We start from the raw sequence: 24,006 nt of genomic DNA on the forward strand, positions 1-24,006 counted from the left end.
TTTTAACCACTTAAGGACCGCAGTCTTTTCACCCTTAAGGACCAGAGCCTTTTTTCCATTCAGACCACTGCAGCTTAAATGGTTTATTTCTCAGTCATACAAGCTACCATCTAAATGAATTTTACCTCCTTTTCTTGTCACTAATACAGCTTTCTTTTGGTGCTATTTGATTGGTGCTGCGATTTTTACTTTTTATTCTATTCATCAAAAAAGACATGAATTTTGGCAAAAAATGATTTTTTTAACTTTCTGTGCTGACATTTTTCAAATAAAGTAAAATTTCTGTATACATGCAGCGCGAAAAATGTGGACAAACATGTTTTTGATTAAAAAAAACCCATTCAGTGTATATTTATTGGTTTGGGTAAAAGTTATAGCGTTTACAAACTATGGTGCAAAAATTGAATTTTCCCATTTTGAAGCATCTCTCTCATTTCTGAGCACCTGTCAGGTTTCATGAGGTGCTAGAATTCCAGGATAGTATAAATACCCCCCAAATGACCCCATTTTGGAAAGAAGACACCCCAAAGTATTCACTAAGAGGCATGGTGAGTTCATAGAAGATTTTATCTTTTGTCACAAGTTAGCGGAAAATGACACTTTGTGACAAAAAAAATAAATAAAAAAAAGTTTCCATTTCTGCTATCTGGTGACAAAAAAAAAATGAAATCTGCCACGGACTCACCATGCCCCTCTCTGAATACCTTGAAGTGTCTAGTTTCCAAAATGGGGTCATTTGTGAGGTGTGTTTATTGTCCTGGCATTTTGGGGGGTGCTAAATTGTAAGCACCCCTGTAAAGCCTAAAGGTGCTCATAGGACTTTGGGCCCCTTAGCGCACCTAGGCTGCAAAAGAAATGTCACACATGTGGTATCGCCTTACTCAGGAGAAATAGTATAATGTGTTTTGGGGTGTATTTTTACACATACCCATGATGGGTGGGAGAAATATCTCTGTAAATGAGATTTCTTTTGATTTTTTTACACACAATTGTCCATTTACAGAGATATTTCTCCCACCCAGCATGGGTATGTGTAAAAATACACCCCAAAACACATTATACTACTTCTCCTGAGTACGGCGATACCACATGTGTGACACTTTTTTGCACCCTAACTGCGCTAAGGGGCCCAAAGTCCTATGAGTACCTTTAGGATTTCACAGGTCATTTTGAGGCATTTATTTTCTAGACTACTCCTCACGGTTTAGGGCCCCTAAAATGCCAGGACAGTATAGGAACCCTACAAGTGACCCCATTTTAGAAAGAAGACACCCCAAGGTATTCCGTTAGTAGTATGGGGAGTTCATAGAAGATTTCATTTTTTTTTTCACAAGTTAGCGGAAATTGATTTTTATTGTTTTTTTCACAAAGTGTCATTTTCCACTAACTTGTGACAAAAAATAAAATCTTCTATGAATTCCCCATACACCTAATTGAATACCTTGGGGTGTCTTTTTTCTAAAATGGGGTCACTTGTGGGGTTCCTATAATGCCCTGGCATTTTAGGGGCCCTAAACCGTGAGGAGTAGTCTAGAAACCAAATGCCTCAAAATGACCTGTGAAATTCTAAAGGTACTCATAGGACGTTGGGCCTCTTAGCGCACCTAGGTTGCAAAAAAGTGTCACACATGTGGTATCGCCGTACTCAGGAGAAGTAGTATAATGTGTTTTGGGGTGTATTTTTACACATACCCATGCTGGGTGGGAGAAATATCTCTGTAAATTAAAATGTTTTGATTTTTTTTACACACAATTGTCCCTTTACAGAGAGATTTCTCCCACCCAGCATGGGTATGTGTAAAAATACACCCCAAAACACATTATACTACTTCTCCTGAGTACGGCGATATCACATGTGTGACACTTTTTTGCAGCCTAGGTGCGCTATGGGGCCCAACGTCCTATTCACAGGTAATTTTGAGGCATTTGGTTTCTAGACTACTCCTCACGGTTTAGGGCCCCTAAAATGCCAGGGCAGTATAGAAACCCCACAAGTGACCCCATTTTAGAAAGAAGACACCCCAAGGTATTCCGTTAGGTGTATGGTGAGTTCATAGAAGATTTTATTTTTTGTCACAAGTTAGTGGAAAATGACACTTTGTGAAAAAAAACAATACAAATCAATTTCCGCTAACTTTTGACAAAAAATAAAATCTTCTATGAACTCGTCATACACCTAACGGAATACCTTGGGGTGTCTTCTTTCTAAAATGGGGTCACTTGTGGGGTTCCTATACTGCCCTGGCATTTTAGGGGCCCAAAACCACGAGGAGTAGTCTGGAAACCAAATGCCTCAAAATGACTGTTCAGGGGTATAAGCATCTGCAAATTTTGATGACAGGTGGTCTATGAGGGGCCGAATTTTGTGGAACCGGTCATAAGCAGGGTGGCTTCTTAGATGACAGGTTGTATTGGCACTGAAGTGCAGGAATGTTCTCAAATCATGACCTGGACATGGCAATTAAGTCGTACCAGCAGTGATCAGAAAAAAAATTTCTGTCACTGCGGTGGGGCGGGTGAGGGTTTGGCCGGGTGATCAGAAGCCCGCAGGGGGCATATTAGGGCCTGATCTGATGGGTAGCAGTGACAGGTGGTGACAGGGGGTGACGGGGTGGTTGATAGGTGATCAGTAGGTGATTACGGAGGAGAATATATGCAAGCAATGCACTGGCGAGTTGATCAGAGGGGGTCTGGGGGGCTAATTTAGGGTGTGGGCAGGTGATTGGGTGCCCGCAAGGGGCAGATTAGTGTCTGATCTGATGGGTAGCAGTGACAGGTGGTGACGGGGTGATTGATGGGTGATCAGTGGATGATTAGAGGGGAGAACAGATGTAAACAATGCACTTTCAGAGGTGATCTGAGGGTGGGTCTGCACGCAATCTGAGGGTGTGGGTGGGTGATCAGGTGCCCACAAAAGGCAGGTTAGGGTCTGATCTGATGGGTGGCAGTGACAGGTGGTGACAGGGGGTGATTGATGGGTGATTGACAGGTGATCAGTGGGTGATTAAAGGGAAGAATAGATGTATACAGTACACAGGGGGGAGGGTCTAGGGAGGATCTAAGGGTGTGGGGGGGGGGGTGTTCAGGAGCCCCCAGGGGGCAGTTTAGGACCTAATCTAAAAAATAGCGTTGAGATAGTGACAGGGAGTGATTAATGGGTGATTAGGGGGGTGATTGGGTGCAAACAGGTGTCCCAGGGGTGGGCAGGGGGGGTCTGATGGGTGCAGTGGGCGATCAGGGGGCAGGATCAGTGTGCTTGGGTACTTACTAGGAGGGCTGCAACCTGCCCTGGTGGTCCCTCAATCACTGGGACCACCAGGGCAGGAGGCAGCCTGTATAATACGCTTTGTATACATTACAAAGCGTATTGTCCGCTTTACATGCGGAAGATCGGGGGTTAACAACCCGCCGCCGCTGCTAATTGGCTGGCGGGTTGACGTCGCGGGTGGGCACATCCAGCGTGCGATCCCCGGCAGCTAGTCCGCAACGAGCCGCCGCCGATCGGCGTATTGCGCGGTCGTTGCGGGCTCCACTTTGCCGCCGCCCCTAGGTAGGGGCGGCCGGCAAGTGGTTAAAATCACAATCCAGTAATATATATATATATATATATATATATATATATATATATATATATATATATATAGATCTATATATATATAGATCTATATATATATATATAGATCTATATATATATAGATCTATATATATATAGATCTATATATATATATAGATCTATTTATATATATAGATCTATATATATATAGATCTATATATATATAGATCTATATATATATATATATATAGATCTATATATATATATATAGATCTATATATATATATAGATCTATATATATATAGATCTATATATATATAGATCTATATATATATAGATCTATATATATATAGATCTATATATATAGATCTATATATATATAGATCTATATATATATATATATATATATATATAGATCTATATATATATAGATCTATATATATATATATATATATATATATAGATCTATATATATATATAGATCTATATATAGGTGGTTGGGAGGGGATCAAGGGATACATGGGGGGGGGAGAGCTGGAAAAAAGTTTATTTTTACACTAAAATCGCACAGCCTGTCACAGCTGCAGGCTGTGCGTCTCTCCCTGTCACACAAGATCCACAGTGACAGGGAGAGGGAGGCGGAGAGGGAGGCGGAACGGCAACTATGTTGCCTTTCGGAGGGTGATCGCTGTGATTGGCTCACAGCGATCACACGGCAGGGAGCCAATCAGTGACGGCTCCTGCCGATACCCGGAAGCCTTAGCTGTCATAAGACAGCTAAGTGCAGCCGGTTCGGTGCGCGCGATCGCGGCGGGGAGCGGCGGCGCCGGTGATAGAGATCTACGCCTTGCCAGCCAGGAGCCCATCAAAACAGGGCGTAGATCTCTATCACTGCGGTCCGGAAATGGTTAAAGACGTGTATGACCGTCAATACCGGTGCCAGGGAGGTTAACCATGAATCTTTATTATTTTTAGAAAAAGTACAAACCTTCTTTTATTTATACAAGCCTTTTTATCACCAGTCATTATTATCAACTATCATAAATGAGATTTTTCAATATGTTTTATGAGTTTAGTAGTCTTTTTCGAAATTCCCGTTAGTTCCTAGACAAGATTTTTGCCCATTGGTGTCTAAACTGTATCGTTATATAAGACCAAAAAAGTAATCAGAAGGTTCAAATGCTACCTTATTAGTATGAAATTAGGTTTTCAAAAATGTTGATCACATGACCAGAAGCACTGAGAACAGAGAGTTTTTAGGCTCTGTGTGTGTGAATGCTGCTGCTGTTGCCTTGATTGTATCGTCCCCACAGAGTACAAGGGGGAAGTCACTAACTAAATCTTGCTGAGGTGATGGCAGCTGCAGCCTATAGCACAGATAGTCTATGGTGCAGGACGGAGCTCTTAACTAAATATTTTATGAGCGATTTTGACCTGAACTAATCAAGGAGCTTATCTATCTCTCTCCACTCTTGAAGCTGTAGCAGAAGAGAGAGAGAGATGTAAAATATATATATATATAAATGATGGTGCTGGGTATACAGGTCCTTCTCAAAAAATTACCATATTGCGATAAAGTTCATTATTTTCTGTAATGTACTGATAAACATTAGACTTTCATATATTTTAGATTCATTACACACAACTGAAGTAGTTCAAGCCTTTTATTGTTTTAATATTGATGATTTTGGCATACAGCTCATGAAAACCCAAAATTCCAATCTCAAAAAATTAGCATATCATGAAAAGGTTCTCTAAACAAGCTATTAACCTAATCATCTGAATCAACAAATTAACTCTAAACACCTGCAAAAGATTCCTGAGGCTTTTAAAAACTCCCAGCCTGGTTCATTACTCAAAACCGCAATCATGGGTAAGACTGCTGACCTGACTGCTGTCCAGAGGGCCATCATTGACACCCTCAAGCAAGAGGGTAAGACACAGAAAGAAATTTCTGAACGAATAGGCTTTTCCCAGAGTGCTGTATCAAGGCACCTCAGTGGGAAGTCTGTGGGAAGAAAAAGTGTGGCAGAAAACGCTGCACAACGAGAAGAGGTGACCGGACCCTGAGGAAGATTGTGGAGAAGGACTGATTCCAGACCTTGGGGGACCTGCGGAAGCAGTGGACTGAGTCTGGAGTAGAAACATCCAGAGCCACCATGTACAGGTGTGTGCAGGAAATGGGCTACAGGTGCCGCATTTCCCAGGTCAAGCCACTTTTGAACCATAAACAGCGGCAGAAGCGCCTGACCTGGGCTACAGAGAAGCAGCACTGGACTGTTGCTCAGTGGTCCAAAGTACTTTTTTCGGATGAAAGCAACTTTTGCATGTCATTCGCAAATCAAGGTGCCAGAGTCTGGAGGAAGACTGGGGAGAGGGAAATGCCAAAATGCCTGAAGTCCAGTGTCAAGTACCCACAGTCAGTGATGGTCTGGGGTGCCATGTCAGCTGCTGGTGTTGGTCCACTGTGTTTTATCAAGGGCTGGGTCAATGCAGCTAGCAAACAGCAGATTTTGGAGCACTTCATGCTTCCATCTGCTGAAAAGCTTTATGGAGATGAAGATTTTAATTTTCAGCACGACCTGGCACCTGCTCACAGTGCCAAAACCACTGGTAAATGGTTTACTGACCGTGGTATTACTGTGCTCAATTGGCCTGCTAACTCTCCTGACCTGAACCCCATAGAGAATCTGTGGGATATTGTGAAGAGAAAGTTGAGAGACGCAAGACCCAACACTCTGGATGAGCTTAAGGCCGCTATCGAAGCATCCTGGGCCTCCATAACACCTGAGCAGTGCCACAGGCTGATTGCCTCCATGCCACGCCGCATTGAAGCAGTCATTTCTGCAAAAGGATTCCCGACCAAGTATTGAGTGCATAACTGAACATAATTATTTGAAGGTTGACATTTTTGTTTTAAAAACACTTTTCTTTTATTGGTCGGATGAACTATGCTAATTTTTTGAGATAGGAATTTTGGGTTTTCATGAGCTGTATGCCAAAATCATCCATATTAAAACAATAAAAGGCTTAAACTACTTCAGTTGTGTGTAATGAATCTAAAATATATGAAAGTCTAATGTTTATCAGTACATTACAGAAAATAATGAACTTTATCACAATATGTTATTTTTTTTTTAGAAGGACCTGTATATACTGTTCTGCAAGGATATCCCAGTAATTTTATCAATGTTTCGTGTATTATCTGCTTTCTATACAATGCATTCATTTTTAAAATGCACGCTAACAAATAGGACTGCAAGTTATTGAAAAAGTACTTTTACTGCCAGCTATCCTTAATGGAGAAATTCTCCATACATATTCTTTCAGACAACACACTTTTCAACTGCTACAATGAAACCATTGTTATAAAAAGCTAACAAGGGTATAGAAAAGAATCACATTCCTCAAAAAAAAAAAAAATCACCTTTTTTCATTTTGCAGCTTGAAATAAAGACACACATACAACATATTTTCCTAGCTGTACTTAGTCAATACAACTTATATGCCAGGATCTCTCCTGTAGCATGTTCTGTTAGTTGCAGTGGAACTGCAACCGGGCAGTTCTGACCTATCTGCTTGCATTCGGTTGCTCAGTTTGGATTGCATTCGCAACACTCTGCAGTTCAGAGCAGTCCAGGATGTTGTCTTACATAACATGTGGTTGCATAATTTGGCGTGCATTTGTAATGAGAGTTTGCTCCATTCCCAGTTAGCTTGCAGCTTTCCATCAGTCTAGCACAGGATTGCATGATTACCATTCAGCTGTGTGGGAATTTGCATGTCTGCATCCATTGGCTGATGTCCACAGAAAAAAACCTGCCTCCCACTTCAGACCTCGCCCGTCATAGTGTTCAGCTCCCTGAGTTGTTGCTGGGTCCATGCTGTAAAAATATTGTATTGTGCCTTGATTTGTATTTCCTTGCCTGCTGGACGTTTGCTGCACCCTCAGGAGTCAGTGAAGTCCACTATCCTGTTAGTTGGAGACTGCCTTCACCACGCTGGTGACTGGTAGTTATCCTGCTTGCCTTGTTCCTGAGGACGTAACTGAAGCAGTGGTTGCCATTAGTTACGCCCCTACCTGTTTATCTTGTCTATGTCATTGTGAATGTTTGCCGTCGCTGGGGGAGCGACTAGATTGGCAAAGCATTCCGTCTGTTTCTCTGTTGTCTGTCTTGTTACTCAGTCGCAGGCGGCAGTCACCCTGAGCAACTAATGTATCTTGTTCGCTAACAGTCAGTCTGTCTGTTGTTTGTCTTGTTACTCAGCCTGAGGCTTAGTGCGGCGTCGCACTAAGCAGCCATTGTGTCTTGTTATTTGTGGTGGTATCGGAAGCCCAGAGCAGCTGTTGCTCTGGGCAATCTCGCTCCTTTGTTCATTACTCCTGTGACAACCTGTGTAGCCTCTTCCATCACCCAGCTACATATCCTTGTTGTCTGGTGGTACTCTGGCTTTCTTGCCCTCAGCTGCTATACCTTGCACCTTAAAGGCCTGGGTGTAGCCGAAGTCGGACAGGTGTTGTTCTTATCCTCCTGTTCAAGTGGGGACGCGCCACATAGGGTGAAGAAGGTGGTGGTAGATTGAGGCATAGCAGCTGAAAAAAAAGCAGGAGATCTGCCAGGCATTACATTATAATAACCAAGTGAACGTTATTAGAGCAAAAGTTCAGAAAATCAAAGTAAACATAATCCCTAAGATGGATAAAGGATCACCACTTCTTCAAAAAAAAAAATTAAATTCATCCAAGTTGTTTGACTTGACTGCCTGTCAACCGTTGTAATCCATTTGATTAGTTGAGTATAAAACTGCTATTCTTGGAGCATTACAGTGCCTGGTAGTACAGCTGAAAGCAACTAATCTACTATGGGAGGCAAAAGATCTTATGCTGGGCATACACGGCTCGTTTTTGAGCCATTTAGATGGCTCGATAGATAATTTCCGACATGTTCGATCTCCCGCTCGTTTGTTTCGCTGCTTGATTCCTGATAGCAGTGAATGGAGAAAGATAACAAAAATGAGCGGAAGATAAGAAAATCAAAAGCAGAATCAAGCAGCGAAATGATCGAATGGCAGAATCGAGCGGCAAAAACGAGCCATATGTGCCCAGCATTAGGGAAGTTGTGGGCAGGCACAACAGAGGAGATAGATAAAAAAAAACAAAGGCTTTATGAATCCTTAGGAGCATGGTAAGGTCTATAATTAACCACTTGAGGACTCAGCCTTTACCCCCCCTTAAGGACCAGCGCTGTTTTTTCCATTCAGACCACTGCAGCTTTAACGGTTTATTGCTCGGTCATACAACCTACCACCTAAATGAATTTTGGCTCCTTTTCTTGTCACTAATAAAGCTTTCTTTTGATGCTATTTGATTGCTGCTGCGAGTTTTAGTTTTTATTATATTCATCAAAAAAGACATGAATTTTGGCAAAAAAATGATTTTTTTAACTTTCTGTGCTGACATTTTTCAAATAAAGTAAAATTTCTGTATACATGCAGCGCGAAAAATGTGGACAAACATTTTTTTGATGAAAAAAAACCTATTCAGTGTATATTTATTGGTTTGGGTAAAAGTTATAGCGTTTACAAACTATGGTGCAAAAAGTGAATTTTCCCATTTTTAAGCATCTCTGACTTTCCTGACCACCTGTCTTGTTTCATGAGGGGCTAGAATTCCAGGATAGTATAAATACCCCCCAAATAACCCCATTTTGGAAAGAAGACATCCCAAAATATTCACTGAGAGGCATAGTAAGTTCATAGAAGATTTTATTTTTTGTCACAAGTTAGCGGAAAATGACAGTTTGTCACAAAAAAAAAAAAAAGGTTTCAATTTCTGCTAACTTGTAACAAAAAAAAATGAAATCTGCCATGGACTCAACATGCCCCTCAATGAATACCTTGAAGTGTCTATTTTTCAAAATGGGGTCATTTATGGGGTGTGTTTACTGTCCTGGCATTTTGGGGGGTGCAGAATTGTAAGCACCCCTGTAAAGCCTAAAGGTAGTCATTGCACTGTGGGCCCCTTAGCGCAGTTTGGCTGCAAAAAAGTGTCACACATATGGTATCGCCATACTCGGGAGAAGTAGTACAATGTGTTTTGGGGTGTATTTTTACACATACCCATGCTGGGTGGGAGAAATATCTCTGTAAATGACAATTTTTTGATTTTTTTTACACACAATTGTCCATTTACAGAGATATTTCTCCCACTCAGCATGGGTATGTATAAAAATACACCCCAAAACACATTGTACTACTTCTCCTGAGTACGGCGATACCACATGTGTGGCACTTTTTTGCACCCTAACTGCGGCAAGGGGCCCAAAGTCCAATGAGTACCTTTAGGATTTCACAGGTCATTTTGAGAAATTTGGTTTCAAGACTACTTCTCACGGTTTAGGGCCCCTAAAATGCCAGGGCAGTATAGGAACCCCACAAATGACCCCATTTTACAAAGAAGACACCCCAAGGTACTCAATTAGCAGTATGGTGAGTTCATAGAAGATTTTACTTTTTGTCACAAGTTAGCGGAAAATGATTTTTATTGGGTTTTTTTACCAAGTGTCATTTTCCGCTAACTTGTGACAAAAAATAAAATCTTCTATGAACTCACCATACTCCTAACGGAATACCTTGGGATGTCCTCTTTGTAAAATGGGGTCATTTGTGGGGTTCCTATACTGCTCTGGCATTTTAGGGGCCCTAAACCGTAAGGAGTAGTCTTGAAACCAAATGTTTCAAAATGACCAGTGAAATGCTAAAGGTACTCATTGGACTCTGGGCCCCTTAGCGCAGTTAGACTGCAAAAAAGTGCCACACATGTGGTATTGCCGTACTCGGGAGAAGTAGTACAATGTGTTTTGGGGTGTATTTTTACACATACCCATATTGGGTGGGAGAAATATCTCTGTAAATGAAAATTTTTTGATTTCTTTACACACAATTGTCAATTTACAGAGATATTTCTCCCACCCAATATGGGTATGTGTAAAAATACACCCCAAAACACATAATACTACTTCTCCTGAGTACGGCGGTACCACATGTGTGGCACTTTTTTGCACCCTAACTGCGCTAAGGGGCCCAGAGTCCAATGAGTACCGTTAGCATTTCACTGGTCATTTTGAGAAATTTGGTTTCAAGACTACTCCTCACGGTTTAGGGCCCCTAAAATGCCAGAGCAGTATAGGAACCCCACAAATGACCCCATTTTACAAAGAGGACATCCCAAGGTATTCCGTTAGGAGTATGGTGAGTTCATAGAAGATTTTTTTTTTTGTCACAAGTTAGCGGAAAATGACACTTGGTAAAAAAACCCCAATAAAAATCATTTTCCGCTAACTTGTGACAAAAAGTAAAATCTTCTATGAACTCACCATACTCCTAATTGAGTACCTTGGGGTGTCTTCTTTCTAAAATGGGGTCATTTGTGGGGTTCCTATACTGTTCTGGAATTTTAGGGGCCCTAAACCGTGAGGAGTAGTCTTGAAACCAAATTTCTCAAAATGACCTGTGAAATGCTAACGGTACTAATTGGACTCTGGGCCCCTTAGCGCAGTTAGGGTGCAAAAAAGTGCCACACATGTGGTATTGCCGTACTCCGGAGAAGTAGTACAATGTGTTTTGGGGTGTATTTTTACACATACCCATATTGGGTGGGAGAAATATCTCTGTAAATGGACAAATGTGTGTAAAAAAAAATCAAAAAATTGTCATTTACAGAGTGATTTCTTCTACCCATCATGGGTATGTGTAAAAATACACCCAAAAACACATTGGTCTACTTCTCCCAGGTACGGCGATAGCACGTGTGGCACTTTTTTGCAGCCTAACTGCGCTAAGGGGCCCAACGTGCAATGACTACCTTTGGGCTTTACAGGGGTGCTCACAATTTAGCCCCCCCCCCCCCCCCACATGACAGGACAGTTTACAAACCCCACAAATGACCCTATTTTAAAAATAAGACACCACAAAGTATTCCATGAGGGGCATGGTGAGTTTATAAAAAAAAATATTTTTTGTCACAAGTTAGCAGAAAAGGATACTTTGTGAAAAAAAACAAAAAACAACAATTTATGCTAACTTGTGACAAAAAACAAAATCTTCTATGAACTCACCATGCACCTCACGGAATACTTTGGGGTGTCCTCTTTCCAAAATGGGGTCATTTGTGGGGTCTGTCCTGGCATTTTAGGGCCTCTGCAATCATTACATGTATGGCCAGTATTTCTGCTATACTCCTTATATTGGGCATACAGGTAGTGCATTCTGGGCTGAAAGGAAAAATGAACGGGAAACATCCCTTCATTCGCATCGATCAATGTGGATGAACAAATATCTGCCAAAAAATGTGAAACAAAAAGAAAAGAAAGAGGGACATAGGAGCTGCCACCCCAAAAATCCAAACCCACCAGCTCGTATGCCCAGGCAAACCTGATTTATTCATCCACATCGATCGATGTGAATGGAGAAATCATTGCTTGAGTTCTTTTTTGATACAAAGTGCTTGCCAAAGCATATGAACCCTAACACCGCTCCTCGGCCCATATGCCTCGGCAAACGTATCTTTTTTACTGTGGAGGAGAAATCTCGTCCTACAGCGCTGCATGCACTGATTTTGTGTAACCTGACAGAAGCGCAATGCTTCTGTCAGGATGCACCATCAGTGCTGCAGCTGATTGGTCGGTCGGTCGGTCGGTCTGGATAGAAAAAAGAGAGAAGAAAAACGAAAAAAACAAAACAAAAAGGAGGGGAAGGCGTCCGCCTGGACATAGGAGCTGCCACCCCAAAAATCCAAACCCACCAGCTCGTATGCCCAGGCAATCCTGATTTATTCATCCACATTGATCGATGTGAATGGAGAAATCATTGCTTGAGTTCTTTTTTGATACAAAGTGCTTGCCAAAGCATATGAATCCCCAACACCACACCTTGGCCCATATGCCTCGGCAAACGTATCTTTTTTACTGTGGAGGAGAAATCTCGTCCTACAGCGCTGCATGCACCGATTTTGTGTAACCTGACAGAAGCGCAATGCTTCTGTCAGGATGCATCATCAGTGCTGCAGCTGATTGGTCGGTTGGAAAAAAAGAGAGAAGAAGAAAAAAAAAAAAAAAAAAAAAGCAAGCAAGCAGCAAAGCACTTCAATAACATTAACTTTTTAAACTTTATTAAATATGTTCAAACCAAACAATAACATTGGTAACCAAATATTAACTTTTTTGCTTACCTGTTTTTTTTTTTGTTTGTTCTTTTTACCTGCGAGCTGAGGATAAACTTCTCCTCCCCCATGGGTCAATGTGCAAAGTGCAAATCGCACAGATATGTGGCGAAGTACATTATGCATTCTGTCCCAAGTGAAAGGAGAGGTTTCTGGCAGGCCAGTGTATTTGGATCTCTCAAAACCTGATGTTTGGGTTCACACTGCATACTGGCCTATCCGGTCGGTCGAGCCCGCCGCACCGTCTCGCCCAAAATAGATCTTCAGGGAATACCACAAGAGTAGCATTCGGCCTAGTAATTAACTGCGTCGCCGTAGACTAACATGACTTCCGGGCCGACCCAAATTGCTGCAGAAGCCACGCAGTAACGTAGGCATGCACTAGCATTAAGTCAAGCACTTCCGGCGTAGGGGGGGACCGCAAAGTGTGACTTTTGCTAGGCAATTTGCCCTAACGCATCGCGCCAGTGTGAAATAGCACTGAGAGACCCTTGTGTGCCTACTTCTGTGTCTGTAGTTCCCTAGGTTCTAAAAGTGTGCCTTCTCGTGGTACCTCTCATAACACTCCCCTAGGTATAGGCCAGGCTGGTCAGGACAGCGGGGACAGTAAACGGGGGTGTCACGCCTTATTCCAGCCTTGCTGCAGACACGACATCTTTTTCTGGGGTTGCGTTGAGTTGGGGTACTGGGAATCGGGTAGGCGTAATGCCTTCCATGCAGCCGGCTAGTTGCATTTGGGGGTTGGGCTCTGGCACCTTCTGGATAGAGGAGTGCCGAAACGATCTCTTCCTGGAATTGAAGGAAAGATCCAGTTCTCCCAGCCTTACTGTAGAGAACAAAGCTGTTGTACATCGCCAATTGAATTAAATACACAGACACGTTCTTATACCAGCGTCTGGTTTTCCGGGAAATTAAATAGGGCCCTAACATCTGGTCATTGAAGTCCACCCCTCCCATGTTGGCATTATAGCTGTGGACGGCGAGGGGCTTTTCAATGACCTCTGTTGCCCGTGTAATTTGTACTGTCGTGTCTGTGTGAATGGTAGACAGAAGGTAAACGTCCCTCTTGTCCTTCCATTTCACCGAGAGCAAGTCATCGGTACACAAGGTGGCCCTCTCCCCCCGTTGAAGTCTGGTGTTAACGAGCCGTTGGGGGAAGCCCCGGCGACTAGGCCGCACGGTGCCACAGCATTGGATTCCTTCTAACTTTAAGTGCTGAAAGAGGGCCACACTTGTGTAAAAGTTGTCCACATAAAGATGGTACCCCTTCTGGAACAAGGGTGACACCAAGTCCCACACAATCTTTCCACTGCTCCCCAGGTAGTCAGGACATCCGACCGGCTCCAAATTTGAGTCTTTTCCCTCATAGACCCTAAAACGAGATGTATAGCCTGTGGCCCTATCATAGAGCTTATACAGTTTCACCCCATACCGGGCGCGCTTGCTTGGGATGTACTGTTTGATGCCAAGGCGCCCGGTAAAATGTACGAGGGACTCATCTACACAGATGTTCTGTTCAGGGGTATAAGCATCTGCAAATGTGGATGACAGGTGGTCTATGAGGGGCCGAATTTTGTGGAGCCGGTCATAAGCTGGGTGGTCTCTTTCATGACAGGTGTCGTTGTCATTGAAATGCAGGAAGCGCAGGATGATCTCAAATCGCGTCCTGGACATGGCAGCAGAGAACACGGGCATGTTATGTATTTGGCGTGTAGACCAATAAGAGCGCAATACATTTTTTTTGGTAATACCCATGTTGAGGAGAAGGCCCAAAAAAATTTTAAGTTCGGAAACTTGGAGTGGTTTCCACCGAAAAGGCTGGGCGTGGCAGCTTTTCGGATGGGCGGTTATAAATTGTGTGGCATATAGGTTGGTCTCAGCCACAATTAAGTCAAGGAGATCCTGGGTGAGGAACAGTTCAAAAAAGTCTAGGGCCGATCCTAGTTCAACTGTCTCCACCTGGACTCCAGACTGGGCGGTGAAAGGGGGCAGTATGGGTGCGGCGGGATCAGGGGAATGCCAATCAGGGTTTGCCAGCACCTCTGGAAAACTAATGGGAGTACGGGCCCGTCTACTTGGTGGCTGCGGATCGGATCTTAATTCACGTACCACCGAACCAGTTTCTACTTCCAGGATGGTGTCCGCCACTTCATCAGGGTCTTCTGCGGAAGTACTGGTGTTGATAGGTCCAGGAGATGCTGCGCTGCTGGTGCATGCCTCACCAAGAAAAATCAGATCAGCGCCACTCTGCTGCCCTTGAGACTGATCTTCCGCCACCTGCAGTCCAGTGACATGGGGTGTGGTACGCCTGGCTCTAGCCGGGACCTCAACCTCGTCATCGGAACTATCGGTCAGAGAGCCACTGCTGTCTACAGGATCGTACTCTGAACCCGAAGATTCGTCGAATAAGTCGACCCAATCATCCTCATCCGACTGGTCCATGTACCTGTAGATGTCTTCATTGGAAAACCTCTTTTTTGCCATGGTGGCCTGCTAAATTTAGGCGGTATTCCTCTGAGACTACCCAGGAAAAGAGCACCTACCTAGCGAAAGGGAGTACTTGAGAGGTAGAAAGCTGTGGTCACTGAGTTTAGATTAAAAATAAAATCAAAACTGATGTTTACAGTGCCACAGTGTTTTTTGCAGTGATCAGAAAAAAAAAATTCTGTCACTGCGGTGGGGCAGGCTGAACGCAGTGCAGGCGAACGATCAGGTCTGATCGGGCAAACACTGCGTTTTTTTGTGGATCCTAGTGACCCTAATATAGATCTGACTGTGATCACTAATAATCACTTACAGATACTATATAGTACCAATGCTGATTAGCGACAGTGATGACGCTAATTAGTGACTGTGGTGCAGTGGGCTGAGCACTAACTGACACTAACAACCCTTTTGCTTAGCTAACTGGCCTAACTGTTTGTTACCACTAGTGATACTAAAAAAGTTTTTAGATCACTAGGATAGTGATAGTGATAGTGATGGTGAGGGGGGGGGGGGGGGGGGGGGTTGGGGATCAGAGAGCAATCACAAATAATCAAAAACAATCACGAGACAATTACAGCAATCGGCGCAATCAAAGCCAATCACGGACCAATTGAATCCAATAACGCGACAATCAAAAACCAATTACGTGACAATTGAAGCCAATCACACGACAATCGATGCTAATCACAGGGCAAAACAGCCAATCAGTGGGCAATTGGCACAATCAAAACCAATTACGGGCAATTGAAGCCAATCACGCGTCAATCGAAGCCCAATTACGTGACAATCGAAGCCAATCACACGACAATCGATGCCAATCACAGTGCAATTGAGACAATTGTAGCCAAACAAAGCACAATCAAGCCTTACAGACAGGAGATAAGATACACAATGGCAGGGGGGAGAATATACGCAATCAATGAACTAGGACGGTGTGGGGAGGATCGGAAGGGGTGGGGGGTGATCAGATACCCCTAAGGGGTAGTTGGGGGTCTAATCTGATGGATAGGAGTGACAGGTGGTGACAGGGGGTGATAGATGGGTTATTGACGGGTGATAAGTGGGTGTTTACAGGGAAAAACAGATGTAAACAATGGACTGCTGATGTGATCAGGGGGGGTGTCTCGGAGGGATCTGAAAGGGTGGGTGGGTGATCAGAAGCCCCTAAGGGGCAGTTGGGGGTCTGATCTAATGGGGGGCAGTGACATGTGGTGACAAGGGATGATTGACAGGTGACTGATAGGTGATTGGCAGCTGATCGCTGGGGAGATAGACAGATGCAGGGGAGATAGATAGGTTCAGTATACAGGGGGGGGGGGTCGGGGGGAGATCTGGAGGTGTGGGGGGTGATCAGATACCCCTAAGCGGTAGTTGGGGGTCTGATCTAATGGGGGGCAGTGACAGGTGGTGACAAGGGATGATTGACAGGTGACTGATAAGTGATTGGCAGCTGATCGCTGGGGAGATAGACAGATGCAGGGGAGATAGATAGGTTCAGTATACAGGGGGGGGGGGGGGGGTCGGGGGGAGATCTGGAGGTGTGGAGGGTGATCAGATACCCCTAAGGGGTAGTTGGGGGTCTGCTCTTATGGATAGAAGTGACAGGTGGTGACAGGGATTTATTGATGGGTGATATGGGGGTGGTGAGGTCTGATCTGCGGGCTGCAGGGGGGTACAGGGGGGTGTCTGATGGGTGCTGCGGGTGATCGGAGGGTCTGTGGGGCTCCTAAGGTGTGTGTGTGTGCACTCTTACTGTGCCTGCTCTCCTCGCTGGTGGTCGATCGCTAAGTGTGACCACCAGCGGGAGGCAGGCAGTATAATACAGTTTGTTACGTAAACAAACTGTATTATACCCATTGTATTGGCCAATTTGAAAAAGTACAGCCCGCCGGCGCTGCTGATTGGCCGGCGGGCTGAAGTCACAAGGGTGCCCAACAGTGTGACGTAGATCGCTGCATTAATTAGTCTGCAGCCGGCGACGCAGTTCTGCGTCGCTGGTCCTGCAGCTGCCACTTTGCCGACGCGCGGTATAAGCGTGCGGTCGGCAAGTGGTTAAGAAGTGGAAATTGTTTGGTACTAATAGGACACTTCTCAGATCAGGCTGTCCTCTTAAACTGGATAGAGGAACAAGTAGGAAACTAGTCAAATCGGTTACCAAAAGGCCTATAGCAGCTTTGAAGCAGTTAAAGGATTCCAAAGCAAACAGTGGTCATTGTGTCCGTATGACAACAACATCACACGTGATCCACAAATGTGGCTTGTATGGGAGGGTTTCAAGAAAAAAGCCAGTTTTCAAGAAAGGCCACATTAAAAGTTCCAATATCAACCAAGAGACAGATCACTCTGATTGAATCTGATAAGCAATCAGATTCAGATTAGAGATTTGAATCCACAGTTACTGGGGGGGAGGGGGGACAGTAGGCGACAGTTCATCGGCCATCGCATTATTGCATGCCGTTACCGTAGTGCGCCCACTTGACCATGTTGGCCCAGATTTTCCAGCAGGCTCTATCAATATATTTGACTAATTTTGGTCTGAAATAGGTTGAATTATCGATCAGGCATGCTTATTGCAGTACTGTTTTTTATCTAATTCGGCAAAATTATTGAATCGGATGGTTGATCGGGCCGGGAAATTTGCTAGATGTATGACCACCTTTAGTTTCAAATGACCTGAGCCAAAATGCACATTGAAAATTCTGAGGAAAAAGAGGTTATAGACAGATGAAAGCCATCCGGCTTCACTATCAAATGGTATATCAGGCAGAATGCCAGTTCAGCTCACCATCCAAAGAACACTATACTTACTGTAAAGTATTGCGATGGTAACATCCTGTTGTGGGTCTGTTTTCTTCTACATAAGGCACTTGTGAAAATGGAAGGGAACATTGATGGGACAAAATACCATTCAGTTCTTGTGGAAAACCTGTTGCCCTCTGCCAGACAGTTGTCAATAGGAGGAAGGAAAATTGATTACACAGGCTGGAGGAGATAACAGTGAAAGTCCTTCCATGACCTAGTCAGAGCTCAGGCGCAAGCCCTACAGAAAATGTGTAGGAATTACTTTAAGATTGCATTCCACCAATGATCACCATCCAATTTGACTGACCTTGGACAGTTCTGTAAAGAAGAATGGGCAAATATTGCACTGTGTAGATATGCAAAATTGGTAGCAAAGTAAAGGGGGCCATACATCAGGCAACTTGGCAGCCAATCGACCATCCAATTCAATTATTATAATTCGAATTGGATGAAAATTTGTGATGCCAAGTGCATGCCCGATCGACAAAGCAACCAATTTTGGGACAGAAATTGGTTGCATGGTCGATCGCGCATGCCGCAAGATGTTGGGCCGAAGTTGGTTGGTCGGGTGTGCGATTTCGGAAGGAGCGACGAGACAACAAAACCCCTGCAATGTGTAAATGTGCCCCCTGTGTGTGCATTTATATGTTACCTGTCCTGTTGCAGCCTCCGCGCAATGTCCCATAACCTTTGGGCGGTTATCCATGCACGCTACTGGTGCCTAGCATCTGACATCAGACGCTATGCGCCGACGTCAGACGCTATACGTCAGACGCTAAACGCCAGTAGCGTGTACGGAAAGCCGCCCGGAGGTTACGGACACTGGGCAGAGGCTGCTACAGGGCAGGTAATGTTTAAATGCACACACTGGGGGAAACATTTGTACATTGGGGGCAGCGGCGGTGCCGATTCCCTGAAGATTTCATGCTGAAATCGGACGGGAATCGGCCTCTAGTATATGGGCAGAATCAACAAAAAGACAAATGTATCACTAATCAGAATCGATTAATTTGTCAAATCTGCCCATAATCATTAGGTCTATGTGCACCTTAACAGACTGATGGTAATTTAAAAAAAAAGGTGACATAGGTGAAGTATTGGCACAGGGTCATCATTTATCCTTCTCAGTGATTTGTTATGTCTTTATTTTTTTTCTCCTTGAACTATTGCTTTATATCTCTCACTTTGCTTGTATAAGTACCTAAATGCATCTGAAAAGAAAGTATTTTTGTTTGTCTTCATTTCAGGCTGCAAAACAGCACAAAGTGAATATTTTGAATAAGGTGATTTTTTTCCTGTACCCATTGCACATCACATTGGACAATGAGTATGGTTAGTATCCTGCAGGTATCCAGTTAGTGAAAGAAGGCAAAGTTATAAAATAGGATAGTGTAGCTACCAAAATCCAATTAAGAATTCTAGACCAACTGTTGTGTACTTCCTGCTTGCATTCCGTTTTGGCTGTTCTGTGGTTTGTAATGAAATCATCATGTTCTCAAGTTTACGTGGGCTTGGAGCTGTGACTGTGAAAAGCTGTCACGTCTCGCTTCAATTGACCTGGCAACAGCCACTAGTGACCCGACTGCATTACTTGCCAACAAGGCAGAGCCCAGAATGTGGTGTTTACAAATGACAAAGCAGTAATTGTGATATCAAATGTATTAATAGCCTGCTCCACACATTGCCTTCATTGATTCAACTGAGTCCTTTTATTCCACACCACGCATACTGATACAAGTGCAAACGAACTGATAAATAATTGAAGCTGTTAATTGTATCTGTGACTGAAATGTAAAGTAATTTGTCACAATGATTTGATATACAGTGGTGCCTGGAATTTTATGCACCCTTCAAAATGTTTTATATTTTTATATGAATGTCATAAAGATAGATGAAGAAAACCCAGTTAAACAAATGAAACAAAAATTGTTGTATTTGATCATGTACTTTTTTTTTTTAAATGACCCATTAACATGTCTGAATGTGGCAAAAGTGACTGTTCTTTAGGATTATTACATAATCTGAATATAAAGGTGAGCATGGTATTTTAAGCCCATGGGATGAAAATCAGTTGTGAGTGAGAGACCCTGTTTTATTCAAAGAACACAGATGTAGCAAAACCTTTTCTCAGTGTTCAGGTTGTGGACCCTTTAGGCCGGTTTTACATTTGAGGTGAGTGATGTGGTGTGATGCGCCGCCCCCATTGCACCGCAATGCTAAAAAATCGATTCATAGGACTCTGCAGCAGAGTGCACCGACAGAGTCATATGCATGGCGCTGCTCTGCCAAGTATGGTCGCACTGCATAGGTGCAATAATGGCCTGCGTGGTAGCACGGAGCTTCTCATGCACAGCTTTTTCCTCTTTGCACAGGTGGCTCAGTGCTACTGCACAGGCGAGAGCACTGCCATTGTGCCTCCGTGAAGAAGAAGAGAGTCCTCGTAACCCGTGGTGGGCTGCAAGAGGATCCACTGAGGTAAGTATATACTGTAACTTTTGCCTGTTTTGTCACAGGTTTACTTTAAAGAATAGAATCTTCAGGACACAATTTACTTATTGTAAGACAAAACCATTTCAGTCAGAAATACAAACAAGATATATTAAAAAAAAAACACCTGGAGCAAAGAAGGAGCATTTGCACAGAGCAACCAATTATATTTGTGCTGAAACAAGGACTCTCTCTGGGAAAGTGCTACACTTTCCTTTTTTTTTGTTTTTTGTTTTTTGAAAGGACTGTGTGTGTCCTCTCCACCTCCCCATCTTACCATAATCATAAATGGTGGGGGTGTTTACAGGCACGGCATGACTCACACTGACTCACGACAATCTCAAAACGGTAAGCACAAATGGTAGACTTAATAGGTCAAATCATTTTGCAAATTTGTTTTTGAGCAATTCTCTCACCATTAGGATCTGAGAAAAAATTGTTTAGATGTCAGATTTGGTGATCCACACACTAAAATATTTTACCTGTTTAGGCCAATGTTTTTTAATTGTGAGTAGTACCTGACTGATGATATGACATTTTAGCTGCACTGCAGTAGAAAAAAAAAGACATTTCCTTTTGCTTCACTAGCATGTAATTATCTTTCTTCTTTTGTAGAATATTGATGATCTGGTTCTACTCTAGTAGCTCCACTGATGCTAAACACAAACACTGGTTCGCATCAAACCCAGCTGAATGTGAGAAGCAACCCTGAAGAACTTTGAACAACTTTCAAAATAATTCAGCAATTATCTAAACTTTTTGTAAAGAAGATCATCTCACAGGTATTAAAAGATATTTTACCAGTATATGTATAAAAATGTTAGGTTATTTCCAGATGTATATCCAGTCCAAACTGTCTGCAGCAAAGTAGATAATTTAGGTGTCCATACCGGTAAAATAGGCAGCTATTGAAAAATCACTTGATTGCACAGTAATATGAACCCTCCCAGGGATCTACAACCGTGCTTCATACCCTCCTTTCTTGTAAGGGGTCCCCTCCGTTTATGCATGGTGGACACCATTGCGATATTCGGTTGGTGTCTTTGATCAAGATGGCAACTACATCCAGTCCCGTTGGGACACCCCAAATGGAGTCAGGTTCATTGTCTCCACCTGCCTCAAGTGGTTGGTTGCCCCTCCTGCAGCCCACTTTTGTCAGTAGTTTTGTTTACTCTTTAATACCACATTTGAGATATTAACGTACTACAGTATCTGGGTTCCCATTGTCTCTGTGTCATTTTTCTCCCTAGGGTATTTGGGCACCCCACCTCCTTACCTTCCAGGATATGATCTTTAATCAGATCCTATCTGATGTAGACTTCCACCCTAATGGGTCTTTTACAGAGACCTAATCATTTCTTATAAGCAATGGGAGAAAATAGCACTAATAATTTTGCATTATAAATGTGGTTGATTTGCTATTCGTTCCATACTATGTGGTCCAGCAGAAAGGAAAGGTTACTATGCCCTAGCTGGGGAGACCTTCCTTTATTTATGGCACCTAAGACATTACTGTGAGCTTAATTTCCTGTTTTTCTGAAGTATGATTGAGAAGAGTTCCTGCTTGGGTGTTAGTGACATTGTCACAGCAGTTTTAACCACATCAGACTCCAGCTTTGCTTTTAAAAATCTATCTGCATACATAGTTTTGTTTATACAGTGCATGCAATCATTTATCATTTTCTAAAACATGTTTTGCTCTCTATAGTGAAGAATGGGGTAACAGCGTTTTACCAAGGGTGGACAAACGTTGGTAAACATGAATGAACCAAAGGCACCAACAAAGATAAAATAAGTTACAAACTGGTTAAAAAGGAGATAGTGGTGGACTTGCTTCCCATTTGAAGACCCAAACAATCAGTTACAAACAAAAGGGAACATTTATTGATCACTTAGGCTACTTTCACACATAATGTGTCACTTAACGGCACGGTATTGCTCCCCTGCTGTTCCCACAATGTAGTGGTGATTAATCTCAATGAGACTGGCCACACTCCCCGTGGTGAGACATGATGCGGCGGAAGTACTCAGACGACTCTACAGTGCGTTTCCACACGGTACCATGTGGCAGGCATTTGCATGGGAGTTTATGGCACGCAACATAGCAGTGTGGCGCACATGCATCCATCTGGGCAAAACAGTGACGTATTTGCTTCCAAGCAGGAAGCAGGTGGCTGTTTGGGGAACGGCACTATGTATATTACCCTGTTAGCACACTCTGCCTCAGGGTAATATGAATGTGGCAGTTCTGTGCTGCAATCATCCTGCACTGCACCGCAATATGGGCTTGATTCTCTAAACCGTGCTAACTGCTATCACGGTTGTGCTAGCTGTTTGCCCACGTTATAAGGCGCGTAACGTTTTGCGCGCACTAAGGCGAATTTTCATACAAAAATTTGTGTTAGCGTGCGCAAACCGTTACGTGTGTTATAACGCACGTAAAACGGTACCGTGACCGTGATAGCAGTTATCACGGTTTAGTGAAACAAGCCCTGTATGTGAAACCAGCCTAATAAAACTCCAAAACTGCAATGCGTTTCACGCGATGCAACCTACTTCCTCAGGCAAATATAGGAGTATCTGCAAAGAATCTCTGAGTGCCAAGTGCAGTGTATTTATCTTCTTGTTCAGTCGTGCATCATTTTCCCTCTTTGCTTTGAGCTAGTTTGTGCTACTCTGTGAAGGGTCTAGAACACATTGCTGTACAAGATCTTTATTTCTGATGTGTTTCAAAAAAAATTATTTTAAGCCAGTTATTGAACCCACAATTGCTAATGCTCCAGATACACAATTAGTCTAAAGAAGACCATTTTTATTGCTTCTTTAATTAGCACTGTTTTCGGCTGTGCTAAAATAATAGCAAAATGTCTTTCTAATGATCAATTAACCTTTTAAAATGATAAACTTGCACTAGCATGCATAACATTCCATTGGAGCACAGGACTAATTGTTGTTGGTTATTGGCCTCTGTACACCTAAAAACAGACATTTCCAGCTACAATAGTTATTTACAACATGAATGATACCTACGCTGTATTTCGGATGAACTTGATGTTATATTATTGATCAAAAAATTAAAAACAAGGACATTTCTAAGGGACCATAACATTTCTAAGGAACCCTAACATGTTTAATGATAGGATACATTTACACTCTCATTATGCATTGTTCATTGCCCTGTCCAGGATGGTTGTTAGGTACCGGTATATGTAGCCATGTGTTTTTCTGCACTTGAAATTGCATTCAATCTGGCAGCCCATGTAAAATCTGTGGGTTATTTCCACTGTTTTCTTTTCTTGGGTACTTGTGTAATTAGTTTATGAGGCATTGTTTTATTACCAGTCCTAGTTACATCATTTAGCTTCGCAGTGGCAAAAATCCTCACGTCAGTAAACAGGAGTGCATCCCCTGAGCAACCTCCAGAAAGTCCCCCTGCTCAAGAAGAAACATTCAAAGG

General features: G+C 43.1%; 1 protein-coding gene across 3 annotated transcripts in view; it reads left to right on the plus strand.

Annotated features, from left to right (window-relative positions):
* The window catches only part of RASL10B (RAS like family 10 member B), a 149,310-nt gene that overhangs the window by 80,474 nt on the left and 44,830 nt on the right, over positions 1 to 24,006 (plus strand). For 2 of the 3 annotated variants that reach the window (XM_068268659.1, XM_068268657.1), the window contains exon 2: positions 21,165 to 21,331. The gene's annotated coding sequence lies outside the window, so the exon portion shown is untranslated. Of the gene's footprint in view, positions 1 to 20,434; positions 20,538 to 21,164; positions 21,332 to 24,006 lie in introns of all 3 variants that reach the window. The other variant, XM_068268658.1, reaches the window with a different exon arrangement.

This window comes from Hyperolius riggenbachi, chromosome 2 (genome assembly GCF_040937935.1).
Source record: "Hyperolius riggenbachi isolate aHypRig1 chromosome 2, aHypRig1.pri, whole genome shotgun sequence".
NCBI lineage: Eukaryota > Metazoa > Chordata > Amphibia > Anura > Hyperoliidae > Hyperolius > Hyperolius riggenbachi.